At 39.2% G+C, this 24,204-nt stretch overlaps 1 protein-coding gene across 2 annotated transcripts in view; it reads right to left on the bottom strand.

The window, feature by feature from the left end:
- The window catches only part of PRKG1 (protein kinase cGMP-dependent 1), a 1,343,145-nt gene that overhangs the window by 1,167,931 nt on the left and 151,010 nt on the right, over positions 1-24,204 (bottom strand). The gene's annotated exons all lie outside the window — the stretch shown is intronic.

Here is a 24,204-nt window from a genome sequence, read left to right as displayed (position 1 = left end):
TTAATAAAGTAAATAACCTCATTTACAATAGGTATTGTGAAATTACTGTCATGTAATTTATTCTTTATGTAATGTACAGTAGTAATTTTAGCCATTAGGACCAATATCTTAGCTAAAGTAAGTTGTTTTGGAAAAAATGTGAAGAGTATATTAGCAACAGTAGCACTGTAGCACTGTCCTCCCATTGTTCATGGATTTGCTCGAGTGGACCCAGTCTCCATCATGACACTTTGTTGTTACTGTGTTTGACATATCGAATACGTCATGGGGAGCTTGCCAGGCTTCGCCGTGAGGGCGAGATATTGTTGGTTGCTTGCCGGGCTCTCCGAGACGGGCCAAGGTACATATCTTTAATTATAATTTTAATCCACTTTTTAGAAAATGATGGCATACTAAACCACCTGTTTATCCATATTCAGGTCATACACATTTGAATTCTGCCCAAAATATCATGGAACCAGACTCCCCATGTAACTTACATGAAACTCGGTATATAGTTTTTTTATCCTTCCTATGATACACCCACAATCAGCTTCCATATATTGTATACAGCTTTAATAGCACTAATGTGTAACATTTCTTCCCCAAAGTTCCCCAAAATAATTTTCTTCTAGTATTTTGGTCCTCAATCTTACCTCAAGCCAAAAAAAAAAATGTACTTTTTCTTATATTTAATCACCAATCAATTCCTGTGTCATTCCTTTAACTAAATCTGCTTCCTAGCTTTCATTGACCTCCTTCCTTAAATTGGTGTACCTTTTTCCCCAGCTAATATCAAGTAGGCTTCATTTTTAATTTTAATTGTTATTCTGAACACACCACTGATCTTGTCATAGTACAAATACACAACAAACCAAACTCTGCTTTGCTAAATCCAATCCACAATCCCCTTTAGGGTTCTCAATTCAATTTAAATTGAATCACTGTGAAATATAGTTACAAGCTTTTATGTTTGCGTTACAATCACACAATGGTCAAACACTCCACCAGTGCACATTCCCCACCACCAATCTCCACAGTTGGTGTACACCCTTTCCCACCTTCCCACTGCCGCCTCCATGGCAGACAATTTGTGATGATCACTTTCTAAGTCAGTAGTCAACTCCAAGTTCAGGTCTTCCGTTTTCTTTCTTTCTTTCTTTCTTTCTTTCTTTCTTTCTTTCTTTCTTTCTTTCTTTCTTTCTTTCTTTCCCTACCATTGCTTTTCTTTAAGGAAAACTTTCTGATAGTGGTATCAGTGGAGTTTCCATTAAATCATCTCTGTCTCTCTCTCACACACACAGAAGAATATATATATATATATGCATATATATGTTCTTTCCCTAAATTTATCAGAGTATTTCGATGTTCGAATCATTGTCCATGCATACTAAGAACCAGAGTCTATTTTTTTCTTTTCATTTTTATTTGGCAGGCAGGGGGGTTGTTGGCCACAACCAATGATGCCCACAATTTACTCCTGGCTTTGTCAGGCATCACTCCAGGTGGTATTCAGGGGACTTAGCTGGTGCTAGGGATTCAAACCAATTATGGTCATGTGCAAGGCAAACACTTTATCATCCTTACTATCTCTCCAGCCCAACTGTATGATTTTTCGAAGAAAGTTAGGACATAGTCTAGGACATACTCCCAAAGCTTGGTTTTAGATGACATGGTGTTCAACCCTGATACTGATAAAATGCTGACATATACATGACATAATATGTGAAAAATATCTTGTTTGTTTACTGCACTGCACTGTAGCACTGTCCTCCTGTTGTTCATCGATTTGCTCGAGCGGGTCCAATAATGTCTCCAATGTGAGACTTGTTGTTACTGTGTTTGGCATATCAAATACGTCACAGCTTTCCAGGCTTTGCCATGTGGGCGAAATACTCTCGGTAGCTTGCTGGGCTCTCAGAGAGGGGCGGAGGAATCAAACCCAGCTCGCCGGGCCGGAAGCTCACAAGACAAACACCCTACAGCTGTGCTATTAAGATCTTATTAAATAAGTGCATTTATATAGAACTAACTAGCTTTTTTTTTCCTTCCCAGTTTTAAACTTTTAATTCATTTTATGGAAAGTGTAATAAATGAAATACAAAACATTCAAGTAATTTCAATATGTTGAGGGGTATATCTTGTAATGCTCAGGACTTACTCTTGGCTCTCTGTTTAGAGAACATGCCTGGCAGGATCAGGGGACCATATGGGATACCAGGAATCAAATCCAGGACTGCTGCATACAAGGTAAAAGTCCTATCTAGTGTTCTACCACTCTGGCCCGTCAAAAATATGTATTTGAAGACAACCAATGTGGGACAAAACTTGGTACTTTGTCTTGGTATTTGCAAAATCTTAATAAGGATGTATTGAGGCATTTCGATGATTTGTTGTATAGTAACACTATTCCTATAATAATAATACTAAAACTATTGTAATTAAGGAAATTTAAATAATTTTTCATGTAAGTAACTAATTACTGAGTAAAAATAATGGCATACATAGTAAATCCTAAGAATTTCTCAGTAACAAATTTGCATGAAATCAAAGAACACGGGCACTGATTAACAGGTATAGAATTAGTTTAAGTATTTTCCTCTGTAGCTACAAACTTCCTTATCTCTCCTCTTTATTTCCTTCCCACTCCTCCATCCTTTCACCACTTCCTCCCCTCTCTGTGTCCTATTCAGATCTTCCTTCTTAAAAACCCACTTAACATTTATAGTTCCTAGGAGTCTATTCTAATTCCTTTTTTCCCTCTTTATTTAACATACTCTCCTTAGATAATCTTGCTTAAATTACTATGTGTAGGCTGATAATACTTAAATCTGGATCTCACACCAGACCTCTTTCTAAGCTACAGCTGAGAGGCTTCTTTCCTACACAAGTGCTTCACACTTGTCATTGGTCCCAACTGAATATATCTTTCTGCTCAACAAATCTGCTTTCCTCTAGGGTTCTCAACCTAAACTAATGGCATCACCATCAACCCAGTTTCTCAAAAAGAAATCGAGAGAATATGTTTGATCATATCCGCCCCCCCCAACTCCATATTCGGCCACCAAGATAACCCATTTTATCTGCCACCACCAAACACTTTATAATTTACTCCTTTTAGTCATCTTCATTGAAAATCCTAATTTAAAGCTATCAACTAGACTTAGCTTCTCCATTTCCAAACTGGTCCTGTGCACCCATACTTAATCCAATCTTGTCCTTTTTACATGTTATAGTGATCTTGAAACACACACACACACACACACACACACACACACACACACACACACACCACTGCATGTTAAAATGCTGAAATCCAAATAAAGTCTCTTAATAGCACAGTGCCAACATAAATTGCTTGGATTTTACTCTGGTATGTGATTATATAGCATACTGTTAATGGTGAATTAAAGGCATACTGAACACCTTCAAGAGTACACTGAAACAGATTTTTATGAGTGGCAAATTATTTGAAAATAAAAAGTCATCAGCAATACACACTATGTGATTATTTGCTTGCCTAGAAGAACCAAGAGGCATAGAGGATTATTTCCCTTGTGTCCCCCAAATACAAATAATAGATAAAACTGAATCTTGAAGGAACAAAATCCAATTAAGGGCTAGTGCGTTAGTACAGAGATTAAAGCACTTGCTTTGCATGTGACCAACCCTGGTTCAATGCCCAGCACCAAATATTGTCTCATAAGCATCCCCTAGAATGACTCCTGAGCAGTCAGGAGTAAGCTCTGAGCACTTCTGGGTGTGACCCAAACAGCCCTTCCCTAACTAACGTGATTAAAATTCCTGATAATGTCAGATATAAAAATCAATTGATTGATAATAAAGTTCTAAATTCACTTAATTTTTAAGACTTGTTACTAAGTTTTATTTTCATAAGAGTTTGCTTTAAATTGTAATCTAGGTGGTCAGAGAAATAATATCATGGGTAAGGAGTTGCCTTACACATGGCTAACCTGGGTTAGATCTCTAGCATCCCAAATGGTCTCCCTGAGCTCAGAACCAAGAGTAAGCCCTGGGAACAATGGAAGTATCTGGGTGGGGGGACTCTAAAATGAAGAAATGGGAAAATAAAAGTCAAGGAGAGTTTTATGTCAGCAAGAAGAAATGGAAGAAGAAATAAATTATTAGGAAGAGAATTATGGCACTTAAAAATTTTTAAAAAGTGTTCAAATAAAATTAGTCATGCTGAGCCCCAACAATATTTAATACCCAATTTAAGTTTAGTTACTCTTCCAAATGTACACACTCCTAATGCAATTAACTTAGATCCATACCACTGGGCAATCTACAGGGTGAAGGGGCTGGAGCGATAGCACAGCGGTAGGGCATTTGCCTTGCAAGTGGCCAACATGGCCGACCCGAGTTCAATTCCTCCGCCCCTCTCGGAGAGCCCAGCAAGCTACCAAGAGTATCTCACCTGCACAGCAAAGCCTGGCAAGCTACCTGTGACGTATTCCATATGCCAAACACAGTAACAACAAGTCTCACAACTGTGATGTTACTGGTCCTGCTTGAGCAAATCAATGAACAACAAGAGGACAGTGACAGTGACAGTTTTGCAATTCACGTTAGTGCTACCTATCTCCTACTGATGCCTGCACCATTTGTTTTTTAAATGGCAATTTTACCCAAAAGACATGCAATCGACATGATCTAACAATTATGCAGTTTATATTTTTAATCTGTAAAGATGATGGTTCATAATATTCACGAGGGGAACTTTAATATCCCCCCCTTTGACATTCAAATTAATTCTAGTCTGTGAACCACCAGAGAAAAGTCAGCACCATCACCCAGAGACCTTTTGGTCACGTTGAGACTTCTCTTGCCTCACAGACAGCACACAACAATGGATGATTTGAATTCTTCTAGTCCAGGTGCTCTGGCCTGACCAGGAAGCCATCCCATAAATACACACATACAGAGAAAAGTCAGTTGCAGCACACTTTTTGTACTTCAGTCCCCTCACCCAATAAAAGGGGCAGGTGACCACCACTTGATCTGATTTTAGCTCCAATATACCCCTGTAAAACTTCTGGCAATGAAAAGGGAGGAAGTAGATCTGCACCTGCATGTTACACTGAAATACCTTTACAGGATAATTGACGTTGAACAAATAACAGAGGCATACACAATAGCTTGTTAGTGTAAAATAGTGCATTGGGTCGGTACTCAAATAATCGAAAATTTAAAGCATGACTTTCAGCATCCTCAAAACCCTTGGAACAATGGGGAAACCGAGTAGTCCTGCTGTATTGACAGACAGGTTCATAAGGAATGGTTTTACCCCTTTTTGTTGATTTGTTAATGTTCAACTCATCTTTGTGTCACCAATCTACATGATTGCTATATAAACTAAGTCTGTAATGTTGGAAGGGGCTTGCTTGGTCTCGAGAGCGAAGCAGAAGGGGAGTGGAGATTGGAATAAACTACAGTTGATACTGACCAGCCTGGCCCTCATTCCTTCCTCTGCCTACCTATCGCCATTGGCCTCCCTGGGGTGGAGGAAGCGGCCCGAGACCACCAAACACAGACAGCAAAAGAGAGAGTGCTGCCAGCCTTTTGAAAACACACAGGTAGAATGACAGATTTTAACACCCCACTTTTACCATTAGACAGATCAACCAGAATATCAATAAAGACCAAGATCCTAAAATGAGGAGTTAGAAGACCAAGGATTAATTAACACATATACAGGGCCCTCCAATTTCAAAAAGTCTAATACATGTTCTTCTCTCATGCACATGAAACATTCTCCAGAATAAAACATAACTCTAACATACATAAATTTACAAATAGAGAAATCATGCCAAGCATCCTCTCAGATCTCAATGCCATGATGGTAGAAATCAGTCATGAAATGAAGACTGGAAAAAACTCCAATAATGGGGAGTAAAACACTGTTTAATAGCAATTGATAAATGAGGAAATCAAGCAGGAAATAATAAAGATTACTGAAAACTTTATGAGAGTGATGAAACAAAATGAGAATCTATAGGACATAGCAAAAGCTGAGCAAGGAGGAAAAATCATAGCAATACAGGTGTACAGTAAGAAAGAAGTAGCACTGTAGCACTGTCCGCCCGTTGTTCATTGATAAGAAGTAAAAGCTCAAGTCAATGACCTAGTTACATATCTTAAACTTCTGAAAATAACAAATTCATAAAGTAGTACTGGAAGGAAATTTTTAAAAAGCTAGAGCATAAATTAATGATACATGAATCAAAGAAATACAAAGAGATAATGAAATAAGGAGCTGGATTTCTGAAAGAGTAAACAACATTTAAAAAAACATTTCGCTAGACCCACACAGAAAAAAAACAGGCAGTTCCCTAATAAATTGTGTCATAGATGAAAGGGGAGAAATTACAACATACCCCAAAGAATTTTAATTTAAAAACTATTAAACATATTTTATTATATATATATATATATATATATATAGCAGTACTGGTAGATGCAGCAGAAGCTGGAAAAAGCATTCGTAATGCCCGCCTGTCCTTTATCAACTACAAAACCAAGATGACTGCCCTCCAACATCATGATGGATCTATCACATCTTCCAGAAGGGCAATGGAGAAGATTATTCATGACTTCTACTAAGATTTCTTTAATAACCACGTCCACTTGCCCACATACCACATACCACATGATGGATATGTTGTTCCCAATGTTCTCCCTTCCGAAATCCAACATGCCATCTCGTCGGTAAAGAAACAAAGAGCACCTGGCCCAGACAAGATCAGACCTGAACACCTGAAGAACTTACCATGAGTACTCATCAATACATTGGCTCGGCTCTTCACACGCTACCTGTCTGAATGCAAGGTTCCATCCCAATGGAAAACCAGCAGGACTGTACTACTATACAAGAAGGGAGACATCCACGACATTGGCAACTATCGCCCAATCTGCCTATTGTCTGTCGTCTACAAACTGTTCACTCGAGTCATCCTGAATAGGATTAGCAGAACACTAGAGGAAGGACAACCATGTGAACAAGCCAGATTCCGAAAAGGATTCAGTACCATCGACCATATCCACACGATTACTGAGCTCATTGAGGTTTCTCGGGAGTTCAAGATGACGCTCTGTCTAACGTTCATTGATTTAAAGAAGGCCTTTGATTCTGTTGAGACGGAAGTGGTGATGGAAGCCCTAGCCAATCAGGGCGTACAAACTCAATACATCAGGATCCTTCGTGAGCTCTATTGCGGATTCACTACCAAGATCTCACCATTCTACAAAGAAGTAATCATCCATATCAAGAGAGGGGTTCGACAGGGTGATACCATTTCACCAAAACTCTTCAGTGCCACCCTCGACAACATCATGCGACGACTGGAATGGGAAAGCATGGCAGTGAAGATAGATGGTCGGCAACTACACCACCTCCGTTTTCCTGATGACATCGTTCTAATAACACCAAACATCAGCCAAGCGGCACAAATGCTGAACAACTTTGACCATGAATGTGGAAAGGTCGGACTACAGCTGAATCTTACGAAGACAATGTTTATGAGAAACAGCCTTGTTCCTGACGCTCCATTCGCTCTCAATGGAACCACCATCTCTGAATGCAACAGTTATATATACCTAGGTTGAGAAATCAACATGATGAATGACCTGGCACCTGAGTTGCGCAGGAGGAAGAGAGCAGCTTGGAATGCCTTCAAGAATGTTGAAGAAATAACTAAAAGGACAAAGAACCTCCAGCTACGAGCACATCTCTTTGATTCCACTGTTCTTCCTGCATTAACATATGCCTCAGAGACCTGGACCCTACAAAAACAGGATGAGAACGCTATTCGGGTCTCTCAAAGAGGAATCGAAAGAGCTATGCTTGGAATATCACGATTCACTCAAATGAGAGATAGAATCCGGAGTTCTGATCTTCGTCAACGCTCAAAAATGAGACAGGGACGCTGTCTCATTTGCCAAGACATCAAAAATCAGATGGGCTGGACACGTAATGAGGTTTACAGACAACCGCTGGACTAGAGCCATTACTGATGGGATTCCATGGGACATCAAAAGATCACGTGGACGCCCACCTACAAGAAGGTCAGACTTCTTCGTCAAGACCCTGAATGAACGGTTTGAGGCTCTGCATGTTCCTAGAACGAACAGATACCATTGGGCTACCCTAGCACGCAACTGGGATGAATGGAGACTTTACTGGCACCCGCTCGAGTAAATCGATGAATAACGGGGATTAAGTGATTTAAGTGATTAAGTGATTTTATTATAAATAATACAAAATAAAAATCCAGATATAAAATTTTATAAGAAAATAATTAACAATCAATAAATATAATGGTTTAATAATAAAATTATTTACATGTATTAAAATAAAACAATATAAAAATACAACTTAAAAATAAAATCCTGGGATAGAAATGTGGTATAGAGCATATCCAGGACCATCTATACACATATCGCAGAATGGTGAGGCTCCTCCCATAAAATGTTCATATGGAATAAAGAAAGAAAAGAAGAGCTGGAGTGATAGTAGAGCAGGTAGAGCACTTATCTTGATGCGGCCAACCCGTGTTCGATTCCCAGCATCCCATATAGTCCCCCGAGCACTGCCAGGAGTAATTCCTTAGTACAGATCCAGGAGTAAAATCTGAGCATCGCCAGGTGTGACTCAAATAGCAAAAAAAGAATAATAAAAGGGAAGAAAAGAAGGAAGGAAGGAAGGAAGGAAGGAAGGAAGGAAGGAAGGAAGGAAGGAAGCAAGCAAGCAAAAGGGGAAGGGGAAGGAAGGAACCATCATTTTTTTATAAGAGAATAGTGTCCTGGATTTCAGAAATCCAGGTAGAAAATGATGTATGCCAGTATCCTGAGAAGGCAGCTATGCAAAGGCCTGGGTTGGAATCTCTCTTCTGATACACCCTCACTTTCTGGCTATGACTGACATAGCCTGGCTGCACTTCAGCTATGCAACTGGCTATTCTGGAGTCTTCCATCACTGCCTCATCCTCCTCTTTAAATATAAAAATGCAAAGACTATATAGTGGTGAATTAGTATGTCCTGAATTCTGAGGAAATAAAACTACAAGAAAGAAAAAAATGTTGCTCAACCCTGTATATTTTTCACACACTATTTTAACCAATAAGTAGTCAAAGCATTTATTCCTTTTGGCTGAAAATCAACATTCCTAGCAGAGATTTTTCAAGTTGTCAAAGACTGGCATAGTGGATATTAGTTCAACTTTCTTCCTTCCTGATATTACCCTACTTCATAATGTCCAGCTACCAAATGAAGTATTTAAGTTCAATTAAAATTAAGACTGTAAGCAGGTTACATATGGAACAAGGACAAGGGCAAACCCAACAAATGTCAGCTCAGGTCTTTTAAGCAAGTGACAGGTGGCGCAGACACACCCTTCCCAGACATCTCATGAAGTCCGTGGCCAGAAAATAGAAAAACTGAGACTGACAGTACCTTCTAGGAGTCCCATCCCACTATCTGCACATACCAGTTAAGACAGGTAAGAGCTCTACAACCTGCATGAACCAATCATGACCTTCCAAGCATCCCTAAGCACCCAACACATCACACTGACATCCCACTGAGACACTTCCTCTGTGCTTAAGTGTTCTGTGCTCCCCTGTGTACTTCTCACTTAAAACAACAACAACAACAAAACTCTCATTCTGCTTTAATTTTTATGTCAAGTGTCTCACTCAATTTTTTGCTCAAGGTACTAGGAACTGGGACATTTCCCCCATAAGCAACAGTACCTGTTTCCCCTGATACTCCATGGCAGACAATTCCTTCAAAGTCTTTCAAAGATGATATTGTTCAAAGAGAGGTCAACATTCCCATGAATTTATAAGGAAAAATATTGATCAAATCAAGATCTCCCAAATAAACTACCAAATCCTACCAACTAACCCTGAAACCTAAAGTAACACAAATAACACTAACTAACTAAACACAGTAATGAATTGGGGACGATATGATAAATACACAATTTGTATCAAGATCTGTCCAGGAAAAGCACCAATCTCATTCCCTAGGATGCAAGCTGCCTCTGGAATAGCAGGACAAACACTCAAAGCTGCTTTTGCTTCTCTGTCTTTTGTTATAAAAGCAAAATTTTTCATTGTATTTCATTGAGTTAGTGAAAACAGATAATAATGGAAGGCTTTCATAGAAGTGAAGTGGCATAACTCAAAATTCCAAAACACAGGGGATATCTTTAACCAGATAATTTTCATTTAAATTGACCACTCAGATGAAAAATGAAACATCTTCCTTTTGTAGAGTGCATTCTTAACATTCTAAGGAAGGTTTTAACATTCTAAGGAGTTTTTCTTAGCTCACCCTTTTAGAATAACAATGAAATCATTTTCGCCCCATGAAAAAAGAAACTATGGGTCAGTGGTAGAGTGCTTGCCTTGCATGTGGGAGGCCTTGGATTTAATTCCTAGTTTCACACACAAAAACAGTAAAATAGAATGAAAAACAAGCAAGAAAATGTGCTCATTTTAGAGCAAAATCATTGTAAAAAAGCTATAAATCGATATGATAGGTCATCTCAACAAAATGCCTTTCTTACAGAACCCTGCGCAAAACTTTAAAGAATGCAATTCTATATTTATACAACACATCTGCAGTTTCAATACCAGAAGAAGAGTGACATCTGTCACATAAATAGAATAACCTGTGGTCTGGCAATATTCTCTTGTACAAGTCATCACAAAAGAATGGGTCTGTTTGATTTACAATTAATGTTATGATTGGTCTGTAATAGTTAAAAAGCAAAAAATAAAGAGAAGACAACTTTAAACAATGCTTTAAGATGATGTATTTCACAATGTTCTAAAAAATATTTTTCCTGCTTCTCTTGAAAAATGAGCCTGCTTGCTATCACTGGGCCCATTTTCCATCAAGTCAGGTGAAACTGAATCTGAACTTCTTCCTTTAGAGAAGTCACGTGCTCTCAAATACATTCCAGATCGCCAGCCTTGTCTACCAAGACTCATTTGTGGGGTTTAACCTTACCTTACCAGGTTAGGCTTCTGTCTTACAACACCAACACTTAATATATCTTTAAAAAGAACAATTCTTGGGTCATACCCTAGACCAACTGAATTGGCACTTCTGGTAAAAGGACCCAAGAATTAGAATTTTAAAAAATTTCTCAAGGTGGTTACATTGTGGCTTATGATTGAGCCTGTACTCTTGACAATTGGGCTCAATCAAGAATTTTGCTCACATTTCCCCTAAAATAAAAGTTTGACTATATGCTTCCATGTATATCTTTAAACCGACATTTAAAAATTAGTATCAGAAGCCTAAAGACAAGCAAGGGATATAATTTTATGCAAGGTGTAAATATTGAAATTTTAAAATAAAACTGTTGTAAAACTCCTTTATCACCCACTATCACTTTCAAAAGTGCACGAATAAATTCTTAAACCCTGACAGTTTCTATCACTAATTTTTCTTCTTGATGAATTTCTATTTTACTTTACTCATAGAATATGTTTTCATACTTGAATGTATCTGTTGATCACTCTTTACAAACATTTTCAGGCAGATTTTGAGAAGATAAAACAGGTGGGAATTGTGAGCCAGATTTCATTGGTCTCAATCTGCAGTCTACCAGAAAAGAGATTAAAAATAAAAAAAAAAACAGGTGTGTATGATGTAGGCAGGTAGATAGGGAAAAGCCCTGAACAATACAGCAGGTCATCAAAAGTTCTGGGAGGAAAATTCCATGGCTGATCCACTTTGTGGATACAGATGAGACCTTGAGCAGCGGACCCTGAGAAGATTGGACCACTCCTCATGAAAGAGATTTGTCAAATTCCCTTGGACCTCTCCCTCAATCTGATTAACTTTAGTGATTCAGCCCAAAGAAGACCATCACCACTCCCAACCTCTGTGGTAACCTCCTTAGCAACGGGCTTCTACCTGGGAAGAAGCCCCACGTGGGGGCAGGTTGGAGAAACCCTATAAAGGCCACCTTGAACAAAGGAAGGGCGCGCATATGCTGTCAGAGCCCATGTGCTGCTTATGCCCACGTGGCCGAGCACATGTGGTGCCCAAGCACATGTGTCTCCCGCATCTCCCCTTTTGAGATGTGGACTTTCATGCTTTCGTGTCTAATGCTAGGATGTGTACAGAGGCTCTCTCCACCCATGGAGAAGCCCGTGTTCTCTCTTGAGTATGTTTCTCTCTCTCTCTCTCTCTCTCTCTCTCTCTCTCTCTCTCTCTCTCTTTCTTTCTCTCTCTCACTCTCTCCCCCTCCACACCTTAAAAATCCTCCAAATAAAACTATTCATTTCACTGCTTGTCTACTCCTGAAATTCCTTTCTGCAAGGAGAGACAAGAACCCAGTAACACTAGCTCTCGGGTGGCAGAGGCGGTTGGGGAGAAAGTGACCATCTTTCTCCTCCTCACTTCACATAAGTCATCCATGGGGCCCACTGATTCACGTAGACAGAAAAGTAGAACGGTAGAACAGAATGCCAATTCAAGCACTCACCAATTTAGTGACTTCAGAAGGAAATTGGAGAGCAAGACCAATGGGGATCATAACAAGTCCTATAAATTGTGCCTCAGAATTATCAGAATTGACAGAGGAAAGAGTTTTTGTAGATGGGCACCTACCTCCTATTGGCTTATAGTTCTCTGTGAGGTACCAGCTTCCATTCCTTCACAAGTGCATTGAGAAAAAGGAAAGTGATACCTAGCTGACAGTGCTATTAGATTACACCTATAAATAGTGGATGTTGCAACAAAGGTCAATGCAAAAGCATAGGTGAAAACATGCAACAGAAGACACTGGTGATGTCTTATCACGATCACGACCACCCTGTTGTTCGTCGATTGCCTCGAGCAGGTGCCAGTAACGTCTTCTTCGTCCTAGCCCTGAGATTTTTTTTTTTTAAAGTGCCATATTCAAGGCTTTTTCAGGGTTAGGAGAATGAGACCCATCATTGTTACTGGTATTTGGCATATTGAGTATACCACGGGGAGTTTGCCAGACTCTGCCATGTGGGCATGTTACATTTGGTAGCCTGCCAGTTTGACCAAATTAGGAATGAGATGATAAGGTGGTCTTCAGCTGTTGGGCCCTGGTGGAGACAGTCAGGCATAGGGTAGGAGACTCTGTCTTGTTCTCTCCCGGGAGCTGAGTGTGATAATCTCTGGATCCTGGCCATTGTTGGAGTTACAGGGCAGTTGTTGGGTGTAACTGTCTAGTTACTGGCAGGTCCAGTCCCAAACTGTGCAGGCTTGGAGATCTCAGCCCCGGGTCCCACACACCTGGGTTCCTCTGTCAGTTCTTTTATGCGTGAGGCTCATCCAAGTGTGTGGAGAGTGCTCCCAGCATGGCCTTGGCTGGGCCTCGGTGGTCTTCAGCTGTTGAGCCCTGGTGGAGACAGTCAGGCATAGGGTAGGAGACTCTGTCTTGTTCTCTCCCAGGAGCTGAGTGTGATGATCTCTGGATCCTGGCCGTTGTTGGAGTTACACGGCAGTTGGTGGGTGTAACTGTCTAGTTACTGGCAGGTCCAGTCCCAAACTGTGCAGGCTTGGAGATCTCAGCCCCGGATCCCACACACCTGGGTTCCTCTGTCAGTTTTTTTTATGCGTGAGGCTCATCCAAGTGTGTGGAGAGTGCTCCCAGCATGACCTTGGCTGGGCCTCGGTGGTCTTCAGCTGTTGGGCCCTGGTGGAGACAGTCAGGCATAGGGTAGGAGACTCTGTCTTGTTCTCTCCCAGGAGCTGAGTGTGATGATCTCTGGATCATCTTATATTATCTTATCATCTTATCATCTTATATTATCAGATCATCTTATCATCTGGATGTCTTATATTCTTTTCAAATATCTTGGACCTTATTTCATTGTATCTTTCTTGAAAACTACCAAGCATAGGAAAACCAGGAGAAACTTGCTCAAAGTAGCAATGATCCATATAATTTCACAGAAAATAAGACATTGCCAGACAACTGGGGACAAGTTGCTTGGGACAAAAAGAATAATATGACTAAAGGTACAGGAACAAAAAGATTCAAATATTTATCAATGGGCTGGAGCGATAGCGCAGTGGTAGGGTGTTTTGTCTTGTGCACGGCTGCTCCGACCGAGGCGGATTAAATTCCTCTGCCCCTCTCAGAGAGCCTGGCAAGCTACTGACGTTATTCCATATGCCAAACACAGTAACAACAAGTCCCACAATGGAGACGTTACTAGGCCCGCTCCAGAAAATCGATGAACAATGGGACGACAGTGCTACAGTGCTATGTTGTGCTGCACACATTACATTACATTCATGAATGGTAGAATAATATTTTCAGTAGTAAGTAGAGTGACAGTCATTGATAATGAAATTGATGATGTAGGGAAAAACTGTAGGAGCTAAGCTATATGGTCATTTATATGTCATGCTAAGGAGCTGTCTCTTTGAAAGTAAGATAGGAGGAGATTAGAGGCTTTTAAGCAGTGGGGGGTCTTACACAGAGACTCAACCAATTTGTTATAAAATAATTAGACCACAATTTAGTCTATAATCATGGTGAATGGGAAAGATACTGCGCAAATATTTAGAAAGGGAAGCCATAGAAATCTCCAATATCCAAATGTAGTAGATGAGTGAGGAGGTTCAGAATGACTCACAGGCCTCTTACTTGAACAACTGGGTTGGTGACTAAGTATTGTAAATGCAAGCAGTGATTTACTCAAGTTTTAAACAACCCAAATGCCCAATTTTCTGATTGTTTCCTATGAGTCAGACCATATGAGCAAAACCACCAGAATGAGATATTCTTAAAGGGACATGAAAGAAGTCATCCCCTTCTTGCAGCCTCCCAGATGGGTGCGCGATATCTCCTCATCACAGTCACAGAACTCTCAGATGTCCTCAGAGAGGCCTCAATGTAAATATGGTTCAAGTCATGAAGTACATGCTCCACATGTCAACACTGCATGACCGCTCCACCTCTTACAACGGTAGGAGTGGCCCCTACAAAATAAACTACAAAATACACTTACAAAGTACAGCTTGAAGATACTCAGTTTGTGTTATTTGCAAGTAAAAGTCCCTGAAGATGTACTGAGGCTGTCTCAGGAACTTGCCTTTCTTGTCTAACTCTACAGAGTGGGAGTATACATGAAAAAGAAACCACTCAACAGTGATTTAGGTCATTGGAAGCCAATATTTCATCTTATCTCTAGTTACATGTTTTGCAATATTTCCCTGCTTTGATAAACTTAGAAGTGCTGGTAAAGATAATAAATTATGATAATGAAAAGGCACATATTGCTGACAAGTGTAGAATGGCGACACTATCATCAACACTATGAGATTGAAAACTTCAACAATTCTGCCACAGAGTCAAAAGGAAAGAATGAGCATCATAGTGGCCAGGTAGGGTAGGGTGTTTGCCTGACCTGGATTCGATCCCTTGCACCCCATATGGTCCCCTGAGCACACCCAGGAGTAATTCCTGAGTGCAGAGCCAGGAGTAACTCCTGAGCATTGCTGGGTATGACCCAAAAAGCAAAAAAAAAAAAAAAAAAAAGAACAAGCATCATATTAAAATTTTTGAAGTAGGGGTTGGGGAAATAGTGGAAGAGAAATACCTGACCCTCTATGGAGGGTAAGGCGTTTGCCCTATATGTGGCTGACCTGGGTTTGCTCCCCAGCATCACACATGGATTATTCCCATCAGGAATAAGCCCTGAGCACTGCCAAGTATGTGCCAACAACCCTCATGGCTCCAATTAAAAGAAAACAACAACTTAGAATTTAGGATGACTTCTTGTAGATCATTATTATCAGTAACTGAAAATCATTCATTATGTTTATTTTCATAATATTTTCTTAAACTTTCATCAAATTAATATATTTGCTGATATATCTTTTGGCAAATCAATGCCTATTAGCAGTAAGCTTGTGAAATATATATTAACATTGTAGTGTTATTTTAAGCATCCTCTTATTCCTATTAAATAAGCAATAAAATATAACTTCTAATACCCCATATTTAATTTTAATTGCTACAAATATAGAATATATTATCATGACAAAATTAAAATATTTTTAAAGTACTATTTATCCAACCTTAGAAAACTAGATGCATTTGATTTAAAACTCTCTATTTCGTATTACAAGTGTAGACAAACACTATCATTTACACTAGGCATTTCAACTTGGACTCTCTCCATTGTGGGGTCAAGTTGTTACCACAAGTATTCCATAGTTTCTTTTCCCATAACTCTGCAAGTGAAGAGTTAGAACTCTAAACAGCATTAGTTTAACAATGTAAGTCACAGCTCTTAGGTAAATGAAACAATTTATAACAATAGACAGCAAATGCAAGCTCAGAATATTTTAATGTTCATACAGTTATGCATCAAAACAACTTACCCATTTTATATATTAAAATAAATTTTTATTATAAATAAAATATTTTATTGAGTTGAACACAAATTCAAGTTCACATGTGAAAACATTTGGGTATATGTACATGTCCTACTGTAGCTAAGATAGGGAATTTATATCTATACTGGCAGTTCTAATCAGTGTTTTAAAACTTCTCTTCTCTTCCTCTCTCTCCCTTTTCTTCTCTCTTCCCGTTCCTACGCCTCCTCTTCCTCTTTCCTCCTTTCCTTTCAAGCTTCCTCTCTTTTCTCCTCCCCTTTCTTCTATACTGCTCCTCCCTCCCTCTTTCTCCTTTTTATTTTTTAAAGCAAAGAAAAATTTCAATGTTAATATCCAAGAAATACAAGAAAAATGTTCAAGGTATCTCAGATTGATTTGAGAGCTAAAGTTTAAAAAGTTTCTAAGCCTATGAGTCAGGTATTAAACAACTACTTGAAAACTTCTTTGTGATAGAACAGTGAGATGAGCACAATAGTAATCATTCCTCAGGAATACTGCCCAAGTCACCAGAGATAAATATTTGCATATCAAGTTGGTCACTAAAAGGCAACAATAGAAATCTTTAGCAGATGATTTCTCAGGTTTTCTTCATGTTTATTTTCAGCAAGGAAACAAAGATAAGACAATTGAAGTTAAAGTCACATTGCTTTACAAGTTGATGTTTTGTCATCATTAATCCAATATTTTTTAATTCCTAGTCTTCATACATAAAATAAGGTAAAGGTAAGGTAAAGGCCCTCCCGTTGATCGTCGATTTGCTCGAGCGGGCCCAGTAACGTCTCCATTGGAGACTTTGTTGTTACTGTGTCTGGCATATCTAATACTCTCGGTAGCTTGCCGGGCTCTCCGAGAGGGGCGGAGGAATCGAACTCAGGTTGGCCATGTTGGCCGCTTGTAAGGCAAACGCCCTACCCGCTGTGCTATCGCTCCAGCCATACATAAAATAATTCACCATAAAATATTTATATATTAATATCCTAATATCCTAATATCTTAAAATTAGGATAGTGTTACAAGTTAGAAATAAGAACAGAAACTTGACCTTCTAGTACTTAAGGATTAGAAACATAAGAGCATCTTCCCCACCACAAGCTTTCAATTCTATCATAACAAACACAGGTCAACTTTCCTAAATCCTCAATTTTGTTACTATCAACAAGCAATCAAATGTCACTTTCATAACAGAAAGTTAAAGCAAGAATATGCATATAATATATGCCAATCATAGCATTTCTGGGACAAAAAAATTACTTGGGAAATTTTAATACAAATCATTATGCCGAATAAAAAAGGATCCACAGAAAAGTAAGTCAAGAGGATATCATCTTAAAAAAAAGTCTAAGAGAACACTAAGGAAAAACTTAATAATCAGAGAGCAAGAAGGAGTTCTTGCATACTAAGCAGAGCAGTTAAATTTTTGATTAGCCAGAGTAGTCTGATACCCGGATCATGTTGTATTTGAGAAATGGGCATGAAAGAGCACACAAAGAGACACACTTCTTTCTCTGTTATAACCCTTTCTATACTATCCAGACAACTGAGAGCATAGGAAAAAATAGAGATAAAATTTATTTATTGTTTTGCTTGGCTTAGGGACCACACCCAGTTGTGCTCATGGCTTACTCCTAGATCAGTGCTCAGGTATCACTCTTGGCAAGCTCTGGGGGCTATATGGGGTGCCAGGGATCAAACCCGAGTCAGCTGCATGCAAGGCAAGAACCCAACCCACTATACTATCACTCCAGCTGCTGGTAACATTTATTTTTAAAGAATAAAGTTTGGTAACATTTATTTTTAAAGAATAAAGTTGAAAACTGTTATAGAATGTATGACTTATAAAACTATCTGATTTCAAGTCACTGATTGAATTCATTCTTGGAAATGTCATTTCCTTTAGTTAAAGGTCAGCTGTCATTGAACAGGTACTTACTGATACTCATTTAAGAGAGGGACAATGCTTACTACAGGAAACTGTGAATGGAGACATCACAGGAAAATGTGCCTTAGAAAAAGCCTATTATAGCATCTGGACCTATGGAAGATAATTTTGAAGACATTCCAAGGAAGTAGAGTTTCACTGCAGACTGGGTGCTATGAGGAAGCCAAGGTAATGTCGTTATTGTGTCAATACAACTTACCTGTAGATTAGAGTAAGAGTTTTTGGTCAAAACCAAAGAAAGAGCAAGTCCTGAACACTGCTGGGTGTTACCCAAAAATCAAAATCAAAACAAAAACAAAAACAGCAGTCCCACTTACAGTGAGAGAAAAATGGTACTTTGTTACCATCTAGGAAGCCAGCTTGAAATAGCGCAATGAGGAAAGTATAATTTTAAAGCAGCATTTAATTAGTTTGTAAGAACTTTAATCTAACTTTCCCATAAGATCATCTGGATGTCATCTCTGCTTTTTAAAACTCATTGTGGGTCCCGCTCGCCCGATCCTCTCTGGAAAGAAAGATGGCGGCCGCACGGGAGCCTTGTGGACAGCAGGTTTGAGCCGGGGGCGGGGGGCAGCGGGGGCCTCATGGCAAGGGGGGCGTTCTGGGCCGTCCTTCACGCCCAACCGAGGTCACCAGCTGCCCCCCACGAGCGGCTCTCCGGCACAGCCTCGACTCCAGAGCACAGAAACCAATCTCTTAACTATCTAACTTTTAATAGAAATACTTCCAGGGTTAATAAGTGAAACAGCAGAAATCCAAAACCGCGCGACATCATTTTATTCTTAAACCAAGCTGTAGAAAGCAAATCATTTCACAACACTGTTTCAGCACATCTGATTGGGGGGGGTCGTAAACTCAAAACAATAATTGTACATCTTCTATCGAAACAATGTATCTAGTCAATGTAGATAGAGTATTAACTAGAACTCATCTGCCTCACAGGAATTGGGAGGGGTGGGAGGTGGGGTTCTATTGGGGTTCACGGTTAAAAATAAGTATTGGTAAAGGGAAAAGTGTTTGATACTTGCATGACTGAGACCTAAACCCGAAAGCTCTGTAACTTTTCCCACAGTGATTCAATAAAGAAATAAACTATTAAAAAAAATAAAAATAAAAAAATAAAACTCATTTGTAAGCCTATAACTGTACCTCATGGTTTTTCACTAATAAAAAAAGAAAAAATAAATAAAACTCATTATGATTTACAATACAATTAATAATGGTTTCATGAATATGACATTCCAACACCACACTCCCCATCAAAGTGTCCACTTCCCTCCACCTCTGTCTCTTGGTCCCATTGTAAAACTCCACCCCACCCTATACCTACCCTTCCCACTATAGTGAGCTCAGATCTCTTTCATATGTAGGATATAAAGAAGCATGGTAAGGGAATAACAATGGTCAAACGCCTAAGAATGGTCTATGAAATTCTCATAGACATTTTATTCTTGTTTCTCTTTTCACTCTTATAAGAAAACCAAGACGGATATATTTGCAATTATTATCCATAGCTTGTAATTTTGATTTACATGTGAGTTTTTCCTTATGAAACTATGGGTTTTTCAGACAATAAAGATAAAATCTTAATCATATACGTATACCAACAAGTGTCAACCCAAACAAAGGCTTTACTCTCCCCCAAGAGATTAAGGAACTTGAGTACTGTCACCCAAATGTCAACTGTAAGAAGGGATTGGTACTAGTGTATGAAAAACTGCATTGGTGATATACTGAAATTATCTACAGGAAATACTCGAGCAAGATGGATACCTCACTTGTGTATGGAAGAAGCTCATGCTTCATAATTTCAATTTGTTCCACCATAGGCTTGTCACACAGCTTTTACCTTTTGCTTTCATATGACATAGGATGGTGCTATGGATTTCATCCTAATGGTTTTAGACCAAAGGGAATTCTGAAGAATATTAAAACATGAACTGCCAAGGGCCATCTTTACTTGAGAGGGAGAGGCAAGTTTTTTCTTAGGCTGGAGAAACAGATGTTTCTAAAGTTGCTGCCAAAATGTTTGGCAGACTGGTAATGCTAGAGGTGCAACAGAAGGTATGACAGATGTACACACAATACCAAGAGAAAGAGAGAAGGCAATGACGAAAGATTGCTCTTGAGCTTAGAGTCAACAATCACCATAATGAAGAATACTAAGTACAGTCCGTGTATGTTTCCCTTAAGACTGCATCATTTTGTCCATATTAATTTTACTCACTATATATACTCACTGAATTTAGCCAAAATGTTAATGAACTATGTCATTGTATAAGACAATTAAGAATCTAAAGGACGTATAAGAGTGACCATTGCAGATATCGTAGTAATGAAGTGATGAGAGTACTGTTTGTTAGCTAAGTCTTGGCATCACATTACTTGTGTTATTATAACTGCTAGGCACTAACTAGCTGGCCTTTAAAAATAACACGGAAATTTCCAATCTCTAAGCTATCCCTTCAGTAGAGATTTATAGAGAAAACTGTGAGAAGCATGGCATTAAAATGTTTTCAGCCTCTGATGAATATCAGCCATAATGAATATTAGACATAATAAACTTTGACATTAGAATAGTTTAAAGAGGTGATTAAATATGCCCCCAAATTCAAATTTCAACAAAAATTCAATGACCCAACATCACATTTAATATCATAAGGATAAATAACATAAAATAATTTGTTCCAACACAGCATTTTTACCATTAAAAATTTCCTACGTGAAATTAATCACTGGAAGAAAAACAAAGCCCAGATGATCTCACTCATCTGTGAAATACAAAGAGACAAAAAAGGAAATAGACAGTATCAAAGAATGATAAACTTGATTTTGGATAACAAATTAACAAACAATATTCACAATGAGTGGGGGCAGAGTCTCCTGCCCCAACACCTGGCTGTCCTCACTGGGGCCCCTTGGAGGGGGGCGGGTTGAGTTTCCCTCTCCACCCTGAGCAGTGCCGCAGCAGCTGAAGATCTCCGGGACATAGACACAGCCGTGCTGAGACCACTCTCCACATGCTAGGACGAGCCTCACGCATGAAGGAACCTGCAGAGGAACCCAGGTGTGTGGGACCCAGGGCTGAGATCCCCAAGCCTGCTCGGATTGGGACTGGGCCTCCTCCACCCAGCTCCCCCACCTTCCAGTAGCTAGACAGTTACACCCACCAACTGCCGTGTAATCCCATCAACGGCCACAATCCAGAGACTATAAAACCAAGTTCTTCTTACTTTCTAGTTCTCACTCTCAGAGAACCCGGCAGGCTACTGAGAGTCTCCTGCCCGCATACATGCCCAACTGGAAACACCTGTAAAGGTGATTAGAGGCTGCCCCAAAAGCCTCCAAAAGCCTCCATCCCTCTTGAAGAGCCTGACAAGCTTCCGAGAGTATCCTGCCCGCACGGCAGAGCCTGCCAAGCTACCCGTGGAGTACTCAATACGCCAAACACAGTAACAATGATGGTCCTCATTCCCCTGACCCTGAAAGAGGCCCCCATATGCCATCAGGCTAAACTAGCACGTGACAGGGGTGAATGAAGATATTACTGGCGCCCGCTCAAGCAAATAGATGAACAATGGAGTGACAGTGATAGTGATAGTGATTCACAATGAACCTCAGATTCACAATGACACAGAGACCATGATGGAAGTTCAGAGGAATTTTTTTAATTTAATTTTTATTAATGAAACACCCTGAGGTACAGTTGTGCACTTACAAACTTTCATGCTTGGGTTTCAGTTATACAGTGATCGAGTATCCATCCCTCCACCAGTGCCCATTCTCCACCACCAATGATCCCAGTAGCCCTCCCACTCCCCTCCGCCACATACACACACGCCCTGCCTCTGTGGCAGGGAATTCCCTTTTGCTCTCTTTTTACTTTAGGGTGTTGTATTTTGCAATAGAGGTATTGAGTGGCCATTGTGTTAAGTCTACGGTCTACTTTCAGGACGCATCTCCAATCCCAAGCGTGCTGTTCCCTTTACTTGGTGTTCCCTTCTCTATCTGAGCTGCTTTTTCCCCAGCATATGCTGCCAGCTTCCAAGCCGTGGAGCAAACCTCCTGGTACTTACCTCAACTATTCTTGGGTGTTCGACTCCCATTCTGTTACTTTCTATTCCCCAGATGAGTACAGTCTTTCTATGTCTGTCCCTCTCTTTCTGACTAATTTCACTTAGCATGATAATTTCCATGTAGAACCACTTGTAAGCAAATTTCATGACTTCATCTTTCCTAACCGCTGCATAGTATTCCAGGGCATACAAGTACCAAAGTTTCTTTTACCAGTCATTTGTTCTCGGGCACTTGGATTTTTTCCAGATTTTGGCTACTGTGAACAGTGCAGCAATGAACATAGAAGTACAGATGTCATTTCGACTGTACTTTTTTGCCTCTCCAGGATAAATTCCCAGGAGTGGTATTGCTGGGTCAAATGGGAGCTCAATTTCTAATTTTTCTTTTGAGGATCATCCATACTGTTTTCTAAGAGGGATGAACCAGTTGGCATTCCCACTAGCTGTGAAGGAGGTATTTTGATGGAGGTGGGATGCAGTAATTTTGTACATCAATATCATAAACTTTAACACTTATAACCATATTACTAAACAATAATAAAAATACTTTTTAAAAAATTTCCTATGCTCGTACATAGGAAGTATGGAAGATAAAGTAGAGCTTCCTTAAAAGATCCATTTCCTAATTCCAGGAATCTGGAAATATGTTGCCTTATAGAGCAAGTAGGACTCATAGGTATAATTAAAGACAGAATCTTGAGTTTAAAAAGTTACTTTCCATGCTCCAGACAGGTTCAATGTAATCACAAGGGTCCTTGTAATAAGGGAGGCAGGAGAAGCAGAATCAGAAGATGCATGGTAAAAAAAATATATTAGGCACTACTGATTTTGAAGATGGAAGAAATAATGGGAAAAATGGGCAGTGTAGAAGCAAAAATTAAACATAGGAAAATGGATCCTCCCATAGAATTTCATTAATTTTCACCAAGCGGGGAAGCAGCTAACAGGAACCAGAAAAAGCATGGGATATTAATTTTAATATCTTCCAAAGGATAGAGAAAAGTGTATGCTATGCCTACTTACTATAAAAGCATAACTTAATATTAGTTTCTGTACTTTAACATCCTTTTGTCCACCATTTCTTTTTTTCACAGGACTCAGCATTTGTTGTGATTTAAATAATACCAGAAAAGGCTGAATCTTCAACCCTCAACAACATGTCTTCTATTTAGATAAAGGTAATGTTATGTAGTTTGCTATTTAGCTTATAGTAATTTTCTCTTCAAAATGAAAGAAGTTTTAATAAAAATGAGTGCACTGACAGCCATTATTTAAACTGGGATATAAATCAAGTATTCAATCCCAGAGAATAAGTTCCATTACTCTGTTCCACAGTTACTTTAATTTTTGTTTTAAATTTGAAGCTCTAAGAAATTTTCTCAAAATATATTAAGGTATAAATAAACTTTCCAAATATTATTAGTAAAAAAATTATAATTTTGGAAGTTAAGCCCTTTTGAGATTCTTCAATAGATCCTCAATAGATCTATGCTCACTGGTAAAACTGTATGACCAAGTCCATAATGACGGTTGATCACCATTAAAGGAGAAATTTTTTTCTGCTTATAAATGGACATTTATTTCTCTGCTAAAGTGTATGAATTATAGCTTCCTTAGTTTATTGACCAAACCCTAATTTGGTTCAAAACCCAAAAGTAAAATTCAAAATTCAAAAGCCTCTAAATGTAATATTTTAAGTATCTGAGGATTTAACTTTAAAGAACATCAGCATGAACTTACTGTAAAATGGAAAGATTTGCCTTAGGGTGAAGTTAAAACTG

Source organism: Sorex fumeus, unplaced genomic scaffold (genome assembly GCF_029834395.1).
Source record: "Sorex fumeus unplaced genomic scaffold, SorFum_2.1 ptg000043l, whole genome shotgun sequence".
Taxonomy (NCBI): domain Eukaryota; kingdom Metazoa; phylum Chordata; class Mammalia; order Eulipotyphla; family Soricidae; genus Sorex; species Sorex fumeus.
This window is presented reverse-complemented; position numbering and strand designations above follow the sequence as displayed.